The sequence below is a fragment of the Lissotriton helveticus genome, chromosome 1_1, assembly GCF_964261635.1.
Source record: "Lissotriton helveticus chromosome 1_1, aLisHel1.1, whole genome shotgun sequence".
Lineage (NCBI taxonomy): Eukaryota > Metazoa > Chordata > Amphibia > Caudata > Salamandridae > Lissotriton > Lissotriton helveticus.
Window position 1 is genome coordinate 1,782,066,823 of NC_136057.1, and position 15,208 is coordinate 1,782,082,030.

Genomic DNA, 15,208 nt, shown 5'->3' on the forward strand with positions numbered 1-15,208 from the left:
AGGGAGAAATGAATACTCAATAATAGTATCTTTGTATCATCATGTCTAGCCTCCCAACTAATTCCGCCCACTTGCCATGTCCCTAGCTCAATTTAATGAGTACCTGCACTAAATATTTCCCATCTAAAGCACTGCTTACAGTGGCCCGGAGAGCACAGCAGAAAGTCGAAAAAGGTGGTGGGGAAGTCTTGAGGAGTAGAAAAGAGTGTTTTGAAGTACTGAATATACAATGGAAATTACGATTATCTTGTGTTCTCAATTCTTAAACAAGAAAAATAGGGCGCGGGTCTGACTTTGTGGTGGGATCTGGAGAGTGGGAACTTCACCACTATTCCGTTTTTAGGTCGAGCCTAAGCCAGCGCGCATGTGCTGCTCTGCGAGGCTTCTTGTGTTTACTCCATGTGGGTCTGCCTCCTCCCACACATTGAATTGGCTTTTGCGTGTGTCTTTCAATAATGAAAGCACGCAAATGGCTAAAGGCGGGTGCATGTCCCACCTATTTTGTAATGTTCACTCCCATGGCATTTTGCTCTCGAGAATGAGCAGCGGCTGACAGGGTGGCAGCTGCATTCCTTGTTCTATTTCTTTGCTGTGAACAGCTGTTCACGCACGTTCAAGTGATTCCCTCTTTCAGCTGCATTTTCCACTCGGGCACAAGCAGCGGCACGCAGTGTGGCAGCTGTATTCCTCGTTCTATTTCCTTGCTGTGAACAGCTGTTCAAGCCCGTTAGAGTGATTCCCTCTATCAGTGCGGCACCCAACTTTAACTGTAACCATGGTGGCCGCCAGGCCGCTTCAGGAGGCTAGGTGCCTGCAGGTAACATTTTAATTGTAATCAGTGCGGCATCCGCCCCAGCCTCATCTAAGTATTGCGGCCGCACACATTTCTTTTGTAAATTCCTGCATGTGTGGATCAGGAGTTTTGTAGCACGACTCGATTAAATTTAGTTACGAGTCAGTTTCCTTGTATGCATATACTAACTACTTCTGCTCACTGAAAGGTGCAATCTTGTGCAGCTCGCTGCTTCTTGCACTGTAGTAATTGTAGTGTCTAGGGCTAATGAGGACAGACACTATAGTGGTTATTCATGAGCTTTATTAGTTGCCTCTTATCACGTCCCTGTCCCTACTCTATCTGCCCTAATCCTGTCCCTGCTCCTCCTCTTCCTTTTCGCCCCACTAGCTCCACCCACCCAACGACTAGACTGTCACCCATATAACATCTCCCCCCTTCTTAACAAAACACAAAACGATGTGTGAACTCATATCTCTTCAATGAGTCTCTTTGGTCGCTGGATGTTTCGACGAGGTCTTGCATCCATTTCTCCATTGTTCACATCAGTCTGGGGCACACCCAGTTGACCCAGATCCTCCGGAGCACCCTGTTCCGGTGCTTCAAGACTAAGCGACACAGTTGGGTCCAACAAAAATCCTGTTGTGTCTCTGGGGCATTTCTTAAAGTGGGACACATTTCTCGTAATTCGCCGTTGGTCAGACTCTGCAGTCAGCATGGTGCCTTTCTGTTGGGTAACCCGCAAGGGTTCATCACGGAATCAACAGTCAGTTTTCTTTTGTTGGTCTTGTTTGACCAATACGTAATCCCCTTCATGCAAGGATGGTGATCTCGCTCTTCTCTTGGCATCGGCGTATGACTTCATCTTGCTTTTGTTGTGCTTGTCCGTTTCCATCATTTCTAGATGGCTGTGAGTGGGTGACACAGCTCGCAGGGCCCCATCCCAGGTCGGGATGCGGTTTCTCATGGGGTGACCTAACATCAGCGTGGCGGGACACTTTCCGGTGGTTGAATGAGGAGTCGTCCTGTAGGCTCTGAGAACCTCATTGAGAGCCACCTGTAGGTCCTTCTTTTTGGCAGTGGCCTGCTGGAATGTCTTTTTGATCGTGGCCATAAATCTTTCGACGGTGCCATTTGCCTGTGGCCATAGGGGTGTAATTTTTCTGTGATGGAAGTCCAGGTGCTTTGCAAATGCGCCAAACTCGTGCCCGTTGAAGGGAGGTCCATTGTCTGTTTTCACCTCTCTGGGGACACCCCATGTTGCAAATAGTTCATCCAGCACCTTGAGGGTACTGGAGGCACCTGTGGAGGGCACGAACTGTGCGAAGGGAAATCGAGAATATTCATCGATTATGGCTATCACATACTTGCCGGAAGGTAGTGGTCCGTAGAAATCCAAGGCAATTTCTTGCCATACTCCGTCTGGTAGGGTGGTCATTTGTAATGGGGCCGGTGGGTCACCTTTGCTTGTCAGCTGACACGGATGGCAGTCTTTCAGGGTGGACTCTACCATTTGGTCGAGGAGGGGAAACCACACGCGTTCCCTGAGTGCTCGCTTTGTCGACACAACTCCCCTGTGGCCTTCATGAGCAAAGGTCGATAACGCCTTGCCGTAGTCGACCAGGGATCACAATCCGTGCTCTTGCTTGGTGTCCAGATCATTGTCTTCGTCTTGAGGATCATGCCTCCACCTGTTGGTTCGGATCTTGCGGAGCACCTTCTGCAAGATGGCGTCTTGTGCAGTGGTGTCTCGGATGGCGTCCATGGGAATGGCAGGTGGCAGTGCCTGATCAGCCACAAAGTGGATATATTCCTCAGCAATTGAAGGACTGGAGCTTGTTGATGCGGGAGGATGCCGAGACATATAGTCTGCTGGGTTTTCCGACTTTCCCGGCTTGTGGATGATCGTAAAAGTATACTCCTGAAGCCTCAGGCCCCACCTCTCAATCCTGGGGGGCATTTTGGATCGGGGGTTGCCGTAGATGGTGACTAGCGCCTGATGATCGGTGATCAGGGTAAAGTGCTTGCCGTAGAGGAAAACATGAAAGTGTTCACACGCCCAGACCACTGCAAGACTCTCCTTCTCAGGCTGCGAGTATGCCCTTTCAGGATCGGACAGACTGCGGCTAGCATAAGCAACTATACGTCTCTGGTCAGAGTCATTGTCGTATTGTGCCAGAATGGCCCCCAACCCTACGGGGCTGGCATCTACGGTGACTTCAGTCTTTCGTCTGGGGTTGAAGTAGGAAAGGTTGTCGGCAGATTCCACTGCCCGCTTGATCTCTGTGAATGCTTGCTCACACTGGGGAGTCCATTCAAAAGGGTGGCCTTGTTTGGTTAAGGTGCGGAGCGGGTGGCTGATGGTCGCATAGTTCCGGATATAACGGGCACAGTAGCTGGCCATCCCCAGGAATGATCTCAGTTCGCTGACATCCCGAGGGCACTTGGCGTTGTTCAAGGTTGCCATCTTGTCCGGATCAGGTTTCATCCCCGCTCCCGAGAAAATGTGGCCAAAGAATTTTAACGTGGACTGGTGAAACTCACACTTGTCTTTGTTTAGTGTTAGGTTCGCATCTAGTAGGGCATGGCAGACGCGATTGAGTGCAATGTCGTGCTCACGGGTGTCGGAGCCATACACAAGGATGTCGTCGCTGTAATTGAGAGTGTTGGGGATGTGCTGGATGATTTGCCGAATAGCCTCTTGAAAGATCTCCGCGGCTGATGAGACACCGAAGCTTAACCTCTTATACCGGAAGAGTCCTAGATGGGTAGCGAAGGTTGTGATGGAGCGGGACTGGACGTCCAGCTCCAGCTGGTGATAGCCCTTGTTTAAGTCCAGCTTTGAAAACACCTTTGCCCCGTTTAAAGCAGAGATCATGTCACATAGAAGCGGCCCTGGATGGCGCTCACGTTCTGTCGCAGTGTTGGGTACTCGCATGTCAACACATAGTCTTACTTTGCTAGTGGTGCCCTTCTTCGGTACGATGACCACTGGCGACACCCACGGGGTCGGGCCATCCGTACGTTCAATGATGTCAGCCGACAGAAGGTCATGGATTTCATCCTCGACGGCTTTTTGAAGGTGGAATGGCACACGTCGAGGGTCCTGAGCGACGGGCCTGATCTGGTCGTTGATGTGCAGATGTATCTGGCGTCCCTTCAACTTCCCTAGGCCCAGGAAAAGGCGGGGAAAACGATTGACGATGTCCTGGTCATCACAGACTTTGAAGAGGATTTCAACAAGACGGAGACGTTCTGCAGTCGGCAGGCTGAGCAGGCAGTCAGCTTCGGGGCCCTTGATGACATGTATGACGGCCTCTATGGTGACGTTGTCGTGTTCGAGTGTTGTCTGGAATTTACCTAAGCATTGAAGCGGCTTCTTGGACATCCAAGTGAAAACTCGGACGGGTGCATACGTAAGCGGAGGCTTGGGCCGCATCCTCTCATATTCTGTGACGGGGATGTAGTTCAGCGAGGCTCCGCTGTCCATCACAAATCTAGTGTCATGATTCCCTACCTTTATGTGCAAGCGGGGATACTTCTTGAGTTGGTCCGGGTCTGCGATCATATTCGCATAGTGAATTATACGTTCAGAGTCTCTAGATGATGATCTGGAGTCCCGGGACGGGGATCGGCGCTCCCATCGAGATCTGCGCGACTCTCTGCTGGAGTGTGACGAGCTGGAGGATCCTGTGGTCTTTCCATGGACGGCTCTTATGTGGTGTTTTCTGGTGTCCGAGCGAGATGATCTCCCGGTTCCACTTCGCCTCTCCTTGTGGTAGTCTCCGCACATCGCTTCGAAGTGGTTTGTCCGACCACATTTCCTACATCTCTGGCCCATGGCTGGGCAGGCGTCCACATGAGGATAATCATATCCACACCTGTAGCATCTTTTCGCTCTCTCTGGTCTTCTTTCCCTCCGACCAGGTTCTCGCCTTCTGTGCTCTGAGTGTCTTGAACGAGACGACGGTCGTGTGCTCCATTGCTTGTCTCTCGAGCTTCTTCGACCGCTGCCGTGGTCTTGGACGCGATGTGCCTGCTCATGACTCACCTTGCGCCCAGATTCAATGGTGGTAGCGTGCTCTTTGGCCTGATCATAGACACGAGTCATTTCTTCAATGTCATCTAGCTCATGAGACTTTCTTAGTAACCGTCTCATGAGCGATTCTGAGTGGCACCCGTCTATGATCTGTGATTTGATGGCGACGTCTGTTGAAAAGGTGTCAAACTCACAGTGTCGCGACAGTCGCCGCAGGCGGGTGATGAATGCGCTCATTGTCTCGTCTTTTCCTTGACGTGCTTGATGAAACACATGGGGCTCATAGTCCACGTTTCTTTTATGGAGGAACTTCTTGTTCAGCGCTTCACGTACTTTGTCGTATGTTCCGGTATCTGCAGGTGGGAGGTCTTTGATTATTTTGCTTATTTCTCGCCCTGCCAGATTGCGGAGCGCGATTAATTTTTCCTTATCAACGGTCACTTTGGACCCCTCGATGTAATCTTCGAAATCTTCGAGCCACTCCTGCCACTTGGGGCCCATGCTCCCCCCTGTCGTTAGGGTGACTGGCTCCGGAGCCCTCAAATGCGACCCTCCTGCGATGATAGGCTTGACTTCGTCTCGCTGCGGTGATGTCGCCATCTTGGTGCCGCAGGATCCTGCCTATTTGGCCTCTGGTTAGCTTGGCACCGCTTGTTCTCAGGTGTCTGTGCAGTTTGGTTCTGATCGTCTCTTTTCACTGGTCGTTTGGCTTGGCTCGTGCTTGTTTGCTTGCGTCTCACGCTTCTTGCGCTTTTCTGCTGCTTATTACTGCTTGTTACTCTGCTGCTTGTTACTCTGCCTGACCTTAAGATGGCCGCCCCACAATGACTATGGGGTCTGTCCACGCAACTGCCTGACTCCAAGATGGCCGCCGTCACTGACTGCACACGAGGTTTTCCTCTCGGCCCATTCAGCTTCAGCCAGCTCACTGGGGACTCACCGGCCGCCGACTTCGGGAGGAATCAGCACTCCTCTTGGTTTCCACACTCAGGGCCTCGGCTGCTGGGCTCAGGTGAGGTCGGGTGGGCTCCCGCCTCGCTTCTCGCGGTTTCGCGCGCTCGCTCGGCGCTACCGGGCCAATTCTCACGCATCCGGCGTGAGGCGCGGTTTTGGAGCAAATGGATTTCTTGCTCACAAGTGTGTCAGCGCTTGCTTCTTCGGTCCCTCTCGGTTCCCACACAGTTGCCAGACTGGGGGTAGGGTCACCTGCTGCTGGGGTCTCGCTTCAGGCGGCAGCTCTAGTTTCGGCGCCAGCGTTTCTCTTCATGGGCGCTACTCGGGACAGGGCATCTCTACAGGGTTCCGTTAACGGTGGGGAATGTCGCATCCCACCCTCGTCGCCAGTTGTAGTGTCTAGGGCTAATGAGGACAGACACTATAGTGGTTATTCATGAGCTTTATTAGTTGCCTCTTATCACGTCCCTGTCCCTACTCTATCTGCCCTAATCCTGTCCCTGCTCCTCCTCTTCCTTTTCGCCCCACTAGCTCCACCCACCCAACGACTAGACTGTCACCCATATAACAGTAATGATGATGCACCCTTCGCCCCCTGCCCCCCCCCATGGCTGAGTGAATCACGATTTTTTTTTACTCGCACCTGAAACTACACCAATAAAAAAGTCAGGCCGGAAGTCCAAGTATTGCGGCCGCACACATTTCTTTTGTCAATTCCTGCATGTGTGGATCGGGAGTTTTGGAGCACGGCTCGGTTAAATTTAGTTACGAGTCAGTATCCTTCTATGCATATACTAACTATGTCTGCTTACTGAAAGGTGCAATCTTGTGCAGCTCGCTGCTTCTTGCACAATTAATAATGACGATGCGCCCTTCGGCCCCTCTCCCTATCCCCCCCTTCTCCCCCCTCCCCCCCCCCATGGCTGAGTGAATCGCGTTTTTTAGGTTTCGCTGGAGGGCGGAGCTCTTAGCTCCGCCCTCCAGAGAAATCTCTTGATTTCCAGTAAGGAGAATGGAATACGCCCCCCTGTCCCATTGGCTAGCTCCATAAATGGAGGCTAGCCATTGGAACAGAGATCTGTCCGTCAAGGCCGGACCAGATTCGGGGGCGTTCCCGAGATTTTTTCCCAGGGCGGAGTTACGTTTTTTCCCGTTCCCTCCCCTTTCACTGAAAGTCTGTCCATTCCCGCCCCCTCCGTGTGCCTTTCCGCCCCCCCCCTCGCTGTCCTGTGCACGTTTCCCGCCGTCCGTGTCCTCTCCCGCCCCCTCCCGCCGTCCGTGTCCTCTCCCGCCCCCTCCCGCCGTCCGTGTCCTCTCCCGCCCCCTCCCGCCGTCCGTGTCCACTCCCGCCCCCTCCCGCCGTCCGTGTCCTCTCCCGCCCCCTCCCGCCGTCCGTGTCCACTCCCGCCCCCTCCCGCCGTCCGTGTCCACTCCCGCCCCCTCCCGCCGTCCGTGTCCTCTCCCGCCCCCTGTGTCCTCGTAGGTGCTTGTTCTTTCTGGTTCTGTTTCCTCTTCATGTTCCGATCAAACACATTGAGAACACCGTCTGCCCGGGAAGTGAGATCTCGTACTGGAGTGATTATAGGTGTGCTGTAGTGGGTGCAAACATTGCGAGAAGGCGGCAAGTAAGGGTGTGTGGTATTGGCTGCTTCAGTTGTTGTCAGATGTTCATTGGCTGTGTGCACTCCACGCCTTCCTTCCGCCAGTAGGCGGCCATCAACAAAACATGTGCTGGGAATGGGATATTAACGCTACATACTGGCTGACAGTCTAGCGAGAAACCTGCGATTAGACCCGAGTCAAGCCCTTCAGTCAGAAAGAGACAGCGTGCGAGCCTTGGGGTGGTAGGAAAGCACGTGAAGGAACTGTATTCTGGTGTGTATACTATACAAAGGTAGGCTCAGGCTAACTGTACTTTGATTCATCCAAGCAGCACCAGTTGCCCGAGAACCATTCGATCTTTTACTGTCATCGTGAGTAGTAATTTATGTACTTTTCTGCTGCACTTCGCTCTTTCTCACTCGGCTTCACTTTTTGCTTCTCGGCTCGATCAGAGGCTGTGCTCCTCATCTATGTAATTTTCCTCTATGATAGCGTCTGTTGGGGGTCTCGCCCCTCCCCGTCCCTTGCAGCGTTTCGCATCCAGTGCATTGTAAATGAAGTAAAGTTCCCTGGCGAAACAGACAGAAGCAGCCGATCTACGTATTAGGCTTATCGACCAAGCTGCGTACTTTCCCATGCATTTTCAGTGTTTACGTTTGTGTTAACGATTATCGGAACTGCATTTTCACGGTTGTTTAAAAATCCATTTAATGTTGGGAAAATATGCAGGATACAAATGTATAAAGGAAGATACATACATTGGGGGAGCTGTCATGTTGTTTTCGTACTTACATGGAATGTTTAGGGTGCCCACCTACCTAGTAGTTTACTAGACGGACCTGGATTTTCATTGTATTGTATTGTTTTGTAATTGCATTTATATAGCTCTTACCCTGACGAGGTGTCAAAGCGCTTTTTCAGCGAGTAGCACACTACTCCGGGACCCATAGAGGTTTAGTGTAGAATTAGTATAGTGAAACATGCAAGTGCATTTTAAGTTGTGGATAGAATAGTCAGTTATTTGGATTTGGAATGATAGCAGAAGGATAGAGGAGGACAAAGGTTTGTTTTTATATAGCGCTTGTTGACGCACAATATTCAGGAAGCCTACAAAGGATTAGTGGTGAATTAATATGGTGAAATATGAAGTAATTTCAGTGGTGGATATTAGTCAGTTACTTGGAGTGAGAAGGCTAGCGGAGGGATAAAAGGGGAAGAAAGTTTTGCATTCATATAGCACTTGTTACCCCTGATGGGTTTTGAAGCGCTTTTCTGGCGAGTAGCACGCCATAAAGGATTACTGTTGAAAATTAGTATATCCTGGCCGGTTAAAAAGTCAGCAAAAACTTAGGAAACCTAAACAAAAAAAGCAAATTCAAGGAGGAATTCACTTCAGAATGTTTCTGTTGGGGTATATATGAAGTGAAGGGATGTTTTATACCAAAATCAGGTAAGTAACAGGTTATTGAAAGCGTCTTGCGCACCCGAATTCCCCCCACCCCCCTCAAACTGCCCATAAACATTGTCCACACCAACGCATCTCAATCCCTAGAATGTATGCCTGATAATTTAACGTACTGTACACTACAACATCCCTCCGCTTCCCATGGTTAATCAAACTTTAGACTAAATATTCATGTAACCAACGCATATAACCAAAGGTATATGGCCAAAAAAGGTTAAGACTTAATGATCAACTTCCTCAAAGATAATTAGGTGAAAGGAAAATTACAACTGCATATACATTTAAAACCTAATACAGTTAAACACTTAATTGAATAGAATCCAAGCCCTACTATCAATAACTTCACAACCATTAGAAATCGGCTTGCTGTTCACCATCCATCCAAATTGCTATTCACAAATATAATCATTAAAGCTTTTGGAGATTGTATTACTCTTTTAGAGCCGGCCTTCATGCTCGATAGGGCCTCCACAATTTCATCTTTCTCAATAGGCAGCATTAGGAATTCCCTGTGTGTGGGCTCGTGAACGTGGTGAGCTCAATGTGCCCCAGATAGTCTAACATCTCTTCCTCCAGTTCACCACCTTTGGATGAATACAAATCTTCATAGTATTGTCTAAATCTTTGTGCGATATCCGTCTCCTCTGTGAGGACTTCTCCTTCATTCGACTTTACTTCTACGACTTGTGATCTGCCCCTCCATCCTTTCAGTATTCTAGCGAGAACTGAGCCCGGTCTATTGCCCTCCCCGTATGTGCGGGCTTGTGCGTACTTCCCCAAGTGCTTAACCTCTCTATCCGCTTCTTCATGGTACTCTCCGAGAAGAGTCTTAATCTCTTCCGCAATTGCTGCGTTGCTGTCGACCCTCTGCAGCTCCTCCAGTTGCCCCAGCCTCTTCTCCAGTTCAGCCAGTCTACGCCTAATGGACCTGAGGACCCCTGAGTGCTTAGACATTGCGATACCTCTAATATAGGCCTTAAACGCCTCCCATATTGTCTGAAAGCTGTCTACTGAGCCTACGTTAGTCTCGAATGAGGCAGTTATTAATAACGCTTTCAACTGGATACATCAAGGATTTCTAAGAATTTCATGGGGTAAACCTGAAGAAAATACCTTTATTCATTAGTACCCCAGATAGTGTGACTGAGAGCAGACGCCAACTGAAATGTCCAACCCTTAAAAAGGAAAGATTTAATGACGGTATTTTTTGTGGAACTGGTGGCGAGCTTCCTGTTTCAAGATGAGTGAGTGAACCATGTCCAAAAAGACTGACACTCCAGTAGGGTAGTGTAGTGCTTTCAGCAAGCGTTGCCTTAATGTGCCACCCCAGCACGATTTAACCCCCTCAGCTGTCAATTGGGCATCTGTCACGTGACACCTGCAGACCAGACTCTGAATTTCTTCAGTGAAATCCAGTAGGGTACAATAGGTCTTACATTTGCAAGAGATTAAGCTGTTGGCAATGTAAATGACAATGCCATTTATTTATCTGTTTTCAAAACCAACACATAAATAAAAATATTGTCATTTACAATGCCAATAGCTCTAACTTTGGCAAAGGCGAAACCGTTGCATTGTAAATGCTTGTTTTAACTCGCAACTGAAACAACACCAATCAAAAAGTCAGGCCAGAAGTCCGGTAGGCAGGCCACGGAACGGCTGCTCTTGCTGCCTATCTTGGAGTGAGGTATAATCTGAAAGTTCATAATGCTGCCTAATAAAAATATACTTTTACACTACTTAGCGTGCTGCACGTTCATTATGACATTTATTCCGAACTGCCACACTGCAGTGTCTGCTCACTGTACTACTTTGTTTTCAGCATTGTTCAGACCCACTAACCCCTTTCAGTGTCCTGGGGTGAACTACTACGGTGCTGGTCGACCCTTCATTTCTTGCATGGGTGTCATTGCTAATATTTTTTAGGTTTCCCTCGTCTTCATTGCTTGATTGTGCTCACATGAAATGTTTTACTCATAGCCATTGGAATATCACACATATTTACACTGAAATTAGGAAAATGTGACACATGGTAATCGGAAACCTTGGCAGATATGAGTTACTATTGCTTGCGCCGCTGCAGTGCACCCGAGTGTTTGTGTTACATAATTGCTTTTTAGAGGAAGCACGCAATCAGCAACTGTCTGCAGTCAGTGGGCAAAAGCTGTGAGTAAAAGAACTGTAGCTCAAAGTCGTGGCAAGGCAGCAGGAGAGGCTCCCAGCTGCGGGCAGTGACCAAGTGTGACTGTGTGAAGTATGGCGGTACTGTGTACTGCACTGGAGCATGTTGTGCCACATTGTGTTACATGAAAAGACATTCTTAGTGCAGTCTGATTAATGCTAAGTGATGCAGCAAAAAACTGTAAGGAAGAAACACTGTCTTCCACCTCTGTCGTCTCAGTGCCGGTGTTCCGTCAGTCGGAGAACGCTAACACTAAAGCCGGAATTAGGGAAAAAACATCCACCGTAGACCAACTTCTTAGATTACAACTCTTGTATTGGAAAATGGTCAAAGTAGAGGGTGGCAGCCTCTGCTTGATTTTTGTGGACCTTAAGACGGCGTCCGATCAGGTACCTTGGGAACTCTTGTGGGTGGTATTGGAGGATATGGGGATCCCTACATACCTCCTTGATATTATCAAAAGACTGCACTTAAATAACTTCGCACATGTCAGGAGTGGCAAAAGGGGTGTTTTGACACCTAGGTTTTTCGTTAATAGAGGAGCCAGACAGGGGTGTGTCCTGGGCCCCACCCTTTTCTGTATTTTCATTAATGCCTTAATTTCCACCTTTACGGGGGTCAAAAACATTGATGCCCCGAAAATAAGAAACAAACAGGTAGTGGCATTGATGTTTGCTGATGACACCCTTTTATTGTCGAAATCCCCGATAAGAATCCAGCGTGCCCTAGACAGCTTTGCCAGTTTCTGTAAGAAAAGGGGGCTGGAAATGAATACACAAAAGACAAAGTATATGGCCTGTAATCCACCTAAGACCACCCGTCCCAACCCTTCTTTAAAGGGCATCACTCTGGAAAGCGTAACGGTATTCGAATATTTGGGCATCACCCTCACAGATAATATGGAGTGGGGCCCCCAGATTGCTAAGGCCAAACTTAGGCTGGCGCAAACCTCGGGGTATTCTAAAACTGCACAGGGAATCCACCTCTAAACCAGTTGCCTCCATTCTTGAAATCTACAAAGCGCAAGCTAGGGGAGCTAAAATTTATGGGGCTCAATTGTGGGGGCACTCTTCAACTGAATATATTCTCAAGGCAGAAAATTGTTTAAGATCTTTATTGGCTCTCTCAGCCAGCACTCCCCTTATTCCCTTGAGAATAGATTGAGGAATCAGACCAATAGATGAAGAAATTGGTTTACGTCCACTAACATATTGGCGCAGATTGTGGGTTACCCCAGAATTGAAGCACTTTAGATCTGAAGTTAAAAAACTTATGGGTCTACCTGGGATAGAAAAACTCCAGTGGTTTGCTTACATAAAAAAATGAGAGCAAGAGACTGGGTAATGTAGAGCTCTGGAGAAATCCTGAAGTTGCCTGTGCAGAGATGTCATGTGCTGACCTGGTGAAACTCCATCGTAACCATCCGATGGAGGATATTCTTAGTAACTCTACGCTGGGTTCTTTAACCATAGAGTTTCTCAGTATCAAAGAGGAGTATAAATTGGAGCCCTTTTTGGACATGCTTTAACCCAGTGTAGAGAGGAAACTCTATGTACAATTCAGACATGGTACACTACCACTTAGGGTTTTCTCTCATAAATGGTCCCAATCTAAGCTCCTAGAATGTCCAGCGTGTGGTGTACAGGAGGAGACCGAGCCCCATGTCTTCTTCTTCTGCCCATGTTACAAGCTTATTAGGCAGCGTTGGCTCGTCCAACTGTGTAGAAAGTTGGGGTTCAAACATTATCATCAGACATTTAGAATCCTGAAATGTGACACTTCTCCGCCTGTTGTATTTTCAGACTCCCGTTTCTTGCTCGCCATGTGGCGCAGGCGCTGGTCATTTATTAATAATATCTCCCGGTGAAACTGTTACCCCTAGCCCATCTTAAGGTGCGATACATGTGTCTTGCTTGCTCAGCATCTGTCCTTGTTGTACCTCTTTTTAACCCTTTTAACTTTTGTACTTTGTTTTTAGGTCGAGGACTCCGTCACACTGCTGTAAGCAGTGGGCGGAGCTCCGAAGATTTTATGTTTCTTAGTATAGGGGGCTTGAACCCGCCCCTCTTCTCCATTGGCTGGCCTCGTAAATGCTGGCCAGCCATTGGAGGAGAGGGGCGTCACTCTCTTTACGCCCCGCCTTTTTCGGATTCGGCGGCGTGTTTTTGAGGTTCTTTCTATCTGTGACGTCATCCGTCACTCACCCAAAAACACGCCCCCATTCCGAAAATTTCGGAGCTTGTTTAAACTAAGGTTGAGTTGATGCGAGCGGCAAGAAATAATTTTCATTTCTCGAACATAATTTGTAAATTTCGCTTAAAGTATTTTTTTACGATCGAGGTAGCTATATCAGAATACAGAATACTAAATTATAAATAGTTTGACGTGCATTGCTGCTTAATTAAATTACTGTAATTTCAAAAAAGTCATTATTAAATTGAAAGTCGTATGAAATAGTGATTTAAATTAAGATATTCAGCGGATTCTTCAGTGATTGGCCAAAGCGTTGATTCTTCAAGATGGCCACTATTTCCGATAAGCAGAAATCTTATTGGCAGTTCTTTTTCTATGTCTAACTCTTTCCCTTTCCCAAGAATCTACAGACCTGGGTGCTCCGGATGTACTATCATATGACCCGGTATTGACAACCTGAGTTCTAAAACAGAAGAACATGGCGGCGGAGGCAGCTGTGGAGTTGCTTTTCTTGGAAACATTCAAACACCAGAACAGCGAGGTATGCAGAGGGAGATTAAGTAGCGGGGAACGGAGAAGAGGCTGTGCTGGCGGTGTTTGGGTTCAGGTATGCCCCTGAGTTTTTTGAGGGGGGGAGGCAAAATCTGATGTGTGATCTAAACAAATATAGCTTTAAAGTGACATTTAAAACATTCATCGAGAAACGTTAATTGTTGTAGTTACTACTACAAGAAGAGATATAAAAATTCAGTGCATATAGATGAGCAGTTTTTCTCGGGTTAAGCTCCGTTTTCACTTTATAAAGTTGCTTCGTAAGCTGAGGTTCATCAGTGAATTTCACTTACTGCTTTATATTCGTCCCCCAGAGCTCCTGCTAAGCGGCTATACATGATGCAAAAAAGGGCTCTGAATAACAGTGTGTCACAAACACAGCATACTGCGAGATTACGCAGCTTTAAGCATGCGGATCTTCTGTTAAATGTAGACATGTTACAGAGTTAGTGACCTACATGTGAGTGGTTCCTTGTGTCATAGGTCGCTTCCATCTCGCTGCTGTTTGCATCCCTCTATAAATTGCCTCGTACCTTAGCAAACTGGAACCACTCATTTGTTCAGGGAAAAAAACTATTCCGGTGAAATATTTGGCATTAAAAACAGCAACATAACTGTTTACTTGAAAACATGTAGGATAAATCTAACAGCGTGGGTAGTGTGGAGCAGTCTGACACAGGTACAAGAAGTTCCTGTTCAGGCAGCAAAGTCCAGTGCGTATATTCTAGAGGACCCAGCTTAGGCAGAGAGGGGATGCAGGGCTGGGAAGAGGGAGGGTGGTAGGAGAATGGGGGACCGAGGGGGGATGCAAAGGCTAAATTGAGCTTCTCCGTATCACATGCTTTCAAGACTTGATGATCCAAACAGACCACGAATTTTTTTCAGCAAAAAATCAAGGAAAGGGCACTTATCTGTGTCATTATTTATAGGTTACAGGATCAATACTTACAGGTGCATGCCACTTCCGTTCGTTCACTGATAGCCATTTGACTGACAATATGATTCAGAGACAGAGAGGCTCTCTTGAATGGCATCATTAGACAGAGGATGCAAGGCGGTCCCACAGATGTCACTAGCCCATATTGCAGTCTCATAAACTGCATCCAAAGTGTTAAAGCAGAAATGATGGCAGGCTGCACTATTACAAAATGCCAATAATGACACCCTAAACGCGATAAAGTGCAGAAACTCCTGTGAGTGTGCCGGAGAGGCTATCTGCAGCAGTCTACGGACATAAGAGAATCTCAACATGAGGCAGGACTGGGAGACAGCTGAACTGTCCAATATTGCTCTGATGGCCTAATGAGTGCCTCTTTGAGCAGCTATTCATCCCTTATCTTCCTGGCAACAAACCTGCCAGCCTTGACAAGATGGTGGGAACATGGCGAGTGGGAATTTGGAGACCCTGCTCAGTCACAACAGCCCCTG